Raw genomic sequence first — 6,386 nt, 5'->3', positions numbered from 1 at the left:
CCCATAGAAAGACCCGTGGTAAAAAAATTTGTCAGTCAGTGTCAACTTTACAAGAAATGTCTTGATTGTAATCTGATTTATCGAGTCCTGTTAATGGGTCACTCGAAAGTCGCAAATGTGCTTCTCGAAAATGCCCGATCTGTTGTGAAAAGCTGGATCCAGGATGTGATGTAATTCAGGGCAAACACTTATGTTACATACAGCCCGCCTCGCGTGATAAAGATCTGCACAGTAAAATAATATTTTACGATTTCGAAACCTTTCTGAATTTGGAAAAAATACACGTAGCATTTCTAGTGTGCACAAAGAGCGTGACAGGAAACGTCTGGTATTCCTACGGGCTGGACTGCGTCAGAGACTTCCTGTTAAAATTCCGTAGACCTCTGTTCAGCGGTTACACGTTTATTGCGCACAGTTCGCATGGTTTTGATTCGTACATCATTCTCAGCTGCATGACAGAGCTCGGTATTTCACCGAGCATCATTATGCAAGGATTGAAAGTTTTGTGTTTCACTGATCCTGATTACAATCTGAGATTTCAGGACAGCTTATGTTTTCTGATGATGAGACTGAGCGCGTTTCCACAAGCGTTGGGTTTCCCCGACTGCTCAAAAGGCTATTTTCCGCACAAATTCTCCTTTCTGGAACATTTAAATTACACAGGAGCATTTCCAGCTGCGTCCTATTTCGATATAAGAAGTCCAATCACAGATGTAAAGCCATCTGCTTACCTTTTTTACATTATGGTGGACATCCGAGCGTCAGTGTCCTGGACTCCTTCCACCCCGTAACGTCCAAACGCAGAAGATATCTCGGTGGAACCTCCAGATTTTGTTGCGGACAAACACCGAACTTACTCTCCGCCCAGGCCCGTATTCATCCTCTGACGTGGACCTGTTACTGAGGTGAATAACATACAGGTACTTTAAGGTTCAAACCTCCTTTATTATTTGAAGATAACAGTTATGATAAGATACAGGATTATTAAAAGCATAAATGCACATTTATAGAGACAACCTTACAACCTGGTTCCGAAGAATCCAGTGCACTCAGCTCTGCTGGTAAGTTGTCTGTCTGATCAGGAAAGTTGCAGCATCTTTATTCTCCTCTCACACAGACACAGGAATGCAGTCTAAACTGGTCTCAACCGGTTTCTCCCCCAGATTCCTTCAGCTTATCTGCAACCCATCAACTCGCTTGTCAAAGCTCTGCTGCTTCCTTCAGCAGTTCACAGCGAGGAGAAGGACATACATTTTTTCTAATAATAAGTGAATAAAATGTATAACACTTCAGTTGATTAACACAAAATACTGCTAAATAAACTATAAGCAAAAGTGAACAATATCTATTATTGATTATAGAACTGTAAGTAAACAATATCTAATTTTGACTATAAAATTAAACCTCTCAACAAGATGTTATCCCCAAACGCACCTTTCACTTCAACCACTCCCAGAAGGGGCGCAAAGGAGTCACCTACAGCCTGATACACAATTATGTCTGAGTAAACAAATAAATTATAATTTCCAGCGTGTAGATCCATTTTGTACGTCGCTGGTCTTTTGGATAATGTAAACCACTGTGACGGGTCAAAACCTATCAGATAACACAAAGGGGGCTGCAATCTGACTTGATATTGACCTTGACCTTTAAATTCCACTTTTTACATTATAGAATTAAAAGACAGCTCCACTGCTGATGTGTACTCGTTTAACGCACTTGTCATCTGCTTGAGCAAGTCTTGAATACTTCTGAAACTTCCTCCTCCGCTGAGTTTTAAAGGAATAATAACCGATTCCTCTTTATTCATCCCATAAGGCTGTGCATATTTTCTGAGCTCAAAGTAACACCCAGAGCTGAGAAGATTGTACCACATGTGAGGATAAATGATCTCATAAAGACCGACTTCCCACTCTCCCGATAATTCGATAGGTTTTGCTAAATGTACAATAAAATCCGAAGTTTTATTTTCAAAGGTCCCAGCGTTCGAATTCGATGGAAGTGTTACGTAAAAACCATGTGCTGGATATCCCATGTTTATCTCCCGCGGTGCGTAAGCATACTGACTGTAAATAACGATACATAGGTTTTTATGTGTTGTGTAGGTTGGCATATTCACGTTTGTGAATTCCAGCTACGTAGGTTTTTATGCGTTGTGTAGGTTGGCGTACTAGTGTCTGTGAATTCCAGCTACGTAGGTTTTTATGCRTGGTGTAGGTTGGCGTACTAGTGTCTGTGAATTCCAGCTACGTAGGTTTTTTTATGCGCGGTGTAGGTTGGCGTACTAGCGTCTATGAATTGCATCTACATAGGTTTTTATACGTGCTATAGATCGCTGGCTTTAATCCATGAATTAAACTTATCTGGCCAATTTTTCCAGCTAACTAGAACCTGTCGTTCACCTCTGAACGTGTGTTTTTTCAACACTTTATCGACCTGGTACACTCTCTCCTTGTCTATTTTGATCTTCTGTAATTCCTTCTCATAGAAAGACCCCTTTATCTTTTGACCATCAAAGTCTATAATTTTGTAAACAGCTGGATTTCGGTAAAGGCATTCTGAGATTGTAAATATTTCATCCGTGAAACTTTGTTGGTATTTCTTATCAAAAACACCCCGTAGCTTAGAGATTCTAACGTGATCACCTTTCTTGAGATTAAATTTACATTTAACTCGTTTATGAGCTCCGTACAAATTGTGTAAAACCTGCAGTTTGTTTTCAGCAGATACATTTATAGGGCGCATTTTAATGCATGAATGAAAAGACACGTTGTAGCTTCTTACAAACTCGCTCAGCGCGTCCACATAACGCAGGGTGTTTTCAGCTGTAAAGTATTTCCACATCCTGGTTTTCAACGTTCTGTTAAAATGCTCCACAGCGAAGGCTTTGACGTCGCTGAACGTGTAGAAATGCACCACGTTGTGCTTGTCCATTGAACTCTGAAATTTCTTATTATAAAATTCCGTTCCTGCGTCCGTTTGAAGTTTTCTGGGCACCCCGCTCTCAGCGAAAACAGATTCCATTGCGTTCGTAACTTGAGCAGCTGTTTAGTTTTTCAGAACTCTTACATAAGCATGCTTTGAAAACACGTCGATCACGGTTAAGAAAAATCTGTATCCATCGTTGAAATCAGACAGATTGTTCATGTCGCATAAATCAGCTTGAAATTGTTTCAGAGGGCCCGAGACAAAAACTTTATTCCTGGGAAAATGTATCCTGGCTGGTTTATGCAGAGTATATGCATCTTGGCTACTTAAAAATGTTTAAATTTTATCAGACTCGATATCCAAACCAGTTTGAACTCTCACAGCAGATATCAATCTCTGAACACCTCCATAACTTCCAGGGTTATTTGGTGTGTAATAAATTTGTTTTAGGATTTTCTGTTCTTCCATCCTGTCCCCGAATGAGTCTGGGAGAAATGACTAGTTCAAAAATAACATAGATCTTTTTATATTTTCTTATAAGAGAGAGAGAGAGAGAGAGCCTTTTTTATAACATATTTTAATATTCATTCAAATTGATCAAGAGAGACTGAAAACAACATCAACAAATACTGTAAGCTTTTTTGTTACAACTTTTTTATTAAATTTGAAAACAAACAAAACTATTTACTTTCAAATTACAATCACATTTTGAAAAAAACTAGGAGGTAGATATTGTAATACTTTTTTGTTATAACTTTTCTGTTACAATTTAAAAAAACAATCAGTTTTGATTTAGAGAAAAAACATTACATTCAACTGGTCATGAAAAACAAAAAAAAAAAATTTTTGTAATATAAAATAAAAATCAGATGAAAAAACAACAGTTTCTAATTACGCTACATAAAAACTACTATTTCAAATCAGAAAAAAATCTGAAAACATAAAGATTATTCTACACAGTTTTGTAAAAGTTTGTGAACGGTACGAGACTTTTCACCTCAGACTCTGGCATCGATTCGTACATATTGTAAATCGTTTCAAAAACATTCTGCTCAAATCTGAGTTGAAATAATAAAGTCTGTGTGATGACTTTTATTGCATAGTCATCCACGAGCATGCCACGAGTTCTGAGAATCATCTGGACGGTTGATACAAACCGATCCTTCGTGACCCTGTTCAAGATTTCAGCATAATGCGCTCTGAAAAATGCGTTCTCGTCTCGTACCGTCATACAAAGATGCTGTAACTGGCTGGGATGGTTTATAATGCACCCTGGACGTAAGAGTCCAGAGTCATGTTGAGCAGATGAAGGACGGCCATCTTAGCTGTTTGAATGACCTCCGAATCCAGCCAGTCGCCACAGGAAGCGGGCCTGGTTGATGGTTCCCGCGCTGGCGAAGCAGGAGGAAGTGAGGCCTTTTGAGGCATGGAGGCCGCTGCAGGCTCCGCAAACAGGTCCTGAGAGGCCGCTCCAGGCTCCACAAACAGGTCCTGAGAGGCCGCTCCGGGCTCCGCTCCGGGATCCGCTGGAGGCTCAGCATTCACCAGCGAGATTTCAGGTGTTGCTTCCGAATTGTCAGTGTCTGGAGGTAGGTGAGGGGTTGTTGAGCTGAGCCATCTCACGATGTCCTCAGCTATCGAATCCCTGCAAGCACACTGGAACGGTCCGCCTCTGCTTCCTGTTCCAGGGTCTTCTGCATCGAGCAGCGGGAGCTGGAGGTGTTCTTCTTCAAGTACCGGGAGCTGTGAGCTGCGAGGGGCTGTAGCCGGCTGCAGTGATGAAGGCAGGTAACACGCGAAGTAGTCAGGATGTAGCTCCTGCGGCTGAGGCGTGGAGGGGAGAACCCATCAAGTCTTCAGGCAGATCAGCACTACTCACCCCCCAGAACGTTGTGAGAGATGGCTATCGGAGCGGTTGGTACATTTTCTTTTCGGTCTTTCGGGTCGGAACTTGTTCTGAGACTTGTGCCATGTTTGTGTTCTTCTTTAAGTGTAGAGAGAACGGAAGGGGGCAGAGCTGGAGCTAGGGGATGGGGTGGAGCTGCGTGTGTGCGTGTGTGCTTGTGTGTGTGTGTGGAGGATTATGAGTTAAAATCCAATGTTTTTTAATCGCCACGACATCATTCCACTGACGACAGGTCTGAAAAAGGGTCGTGATCTCAGCAGCTGCGTTATACTCACGAAGGATGGCATGCATCGCGATCACAGGAACTGACACAACTGTGCGAAACGCCCCTCAATCCATGTTAATGGTGTCTAAATGAAACATATTGCTAGGGTGCAGGTGGTCATTTTTGTAAATGCTCGCCTGCAATTTCCACTCGCCGTTATGACAGGTGTCAGATGTCCACGAAGCCCTGTACAGCACTTTTTTCTGTGACAGCTCGGATCTACTGGGAGGGTTACTCCAGATGATTGTGCGATTTTTGTTTTTTTCCCGGACTCATCAGGGCTTGTTTTAGGGAGAAAATCTTCTAGTGGTATGAGCGCGGTTAGAACCAGCCAGTCTTCATATTTAACGACAGTGAGAGGCGTGCTTGTTGAAAACTGTTTGTTGTCACGAATCTGGTAAAGATTAAGCTCACCCCGGTGGTTATAAAATACATAACCCACGCTTGCAGTGAACCCAAATTTTTCTAGTGAGAACTCCCCGTGGAGCAGATGCGGTGGTGGGACCTGACTCCTGAAAATAAACACATTATTTTTTTGGAGCTCCAGTGACGTCTTCTCCTTCAGGTTGTGAAACAGACACCGGGGTGAAGGTAATATTCGAGAATCCGATTCAAAGCGCACATTTTGCTTGTCTAATTCGGTCGAAGTGGCCGTGTTTCTGGTTCTTTTTTCCTGCTTTTCTTCAGCATTGTCAGACGGCGACCTAGTTCTCTTTGACATGATTGCGGTTTTTCTGAAATAGAAAGAAAAGACAGAAAAAATAATTTAAAATCAATTCGCAACATGTGAAATAAAAATACATAAAAACACTGAATAAAAAAATTACAAACTTGTTAATTTAGTTTATGCAAAAAACTCCGCTTCTGATGTTGATGCGCAACACTGCTGCTGAACACAACGGGGAGGTCTTCTTATCGCTCGCTGATGGAAGTACAGACAGATAGAGTACATTTAAAAATATATAAATACATTTAACAGAATAACACTGAATAAAACAATTATGAACCTGTAAATTTCGCTTCTGCTGTGGCTGCTGACGTGCAACGGTGCTGGAACACAATGTGGGGTCTTCTCGCTGATGGAAGTACTGACAGACTGAGACATGTTCTTTTAAACGTATCACGAACCGAGGAGGGATGGGATCTGATGCTTAAGACAGGAGCTGATTGGCTGAGGGGTGGGATCTAATGCCTAAAACAAGAGCTGATTGGACGATGGAATAGTTTGACGAAAACTTTTCACACTTCTGACAGCTATCAGGGAGGGGTGGGTGAACAGACAGGTGG

At 41.7% G+C, this 6,386-nt stretch overlaps 1 long non-coding RNA gene across 1 annotated transcript; it reads right to left on the bottom strand.

Moving 5' to 3' along the window:
* Nucleotides 1-3,844: 3,844 nt before the first annotated feature.
* On the bottom strand, nucleotides 3,845-6,119 carry LOC106511246 (uncharacterized). Its single transcript, XR_001309496.1, has 3 exons — nucleotides 6,107-6,119; nucleotides 5,931-6,021; nucleotides 3,845-5,833 (listed from the first exon to the last, which is right to left on the bottom strand). It is a non-coding gene; the product is annotated as an uncharacterized LOC106511246 (long non-coding RNA).
* Between the last annotated feature and the right edge of the window lie 267 nt (nucleotides 6,120-6,386).

Source organism: Austrofundulus limnaeus, unplaced genomic scaffold, assembly GCF_001266775.1.
Source record: "Austrofundulus limnaeus strain Quisiro unplaced genomic scaffold, Austrofundulus_limnaeus-1.0 Scaffold2620, whole genome shotgun sequence".
NCBI classification, from domain to species: domain Eukaryota; kingdom Metazoa; phylum Chordata; class Actinopteri; order Cyprinodontiformes; family Rivulidae; genus Austrofundulus; species Austrofundulus limnaeus.
This window is presented reverse-complemented; position numbering and strand designations above follow the sequence as displayed.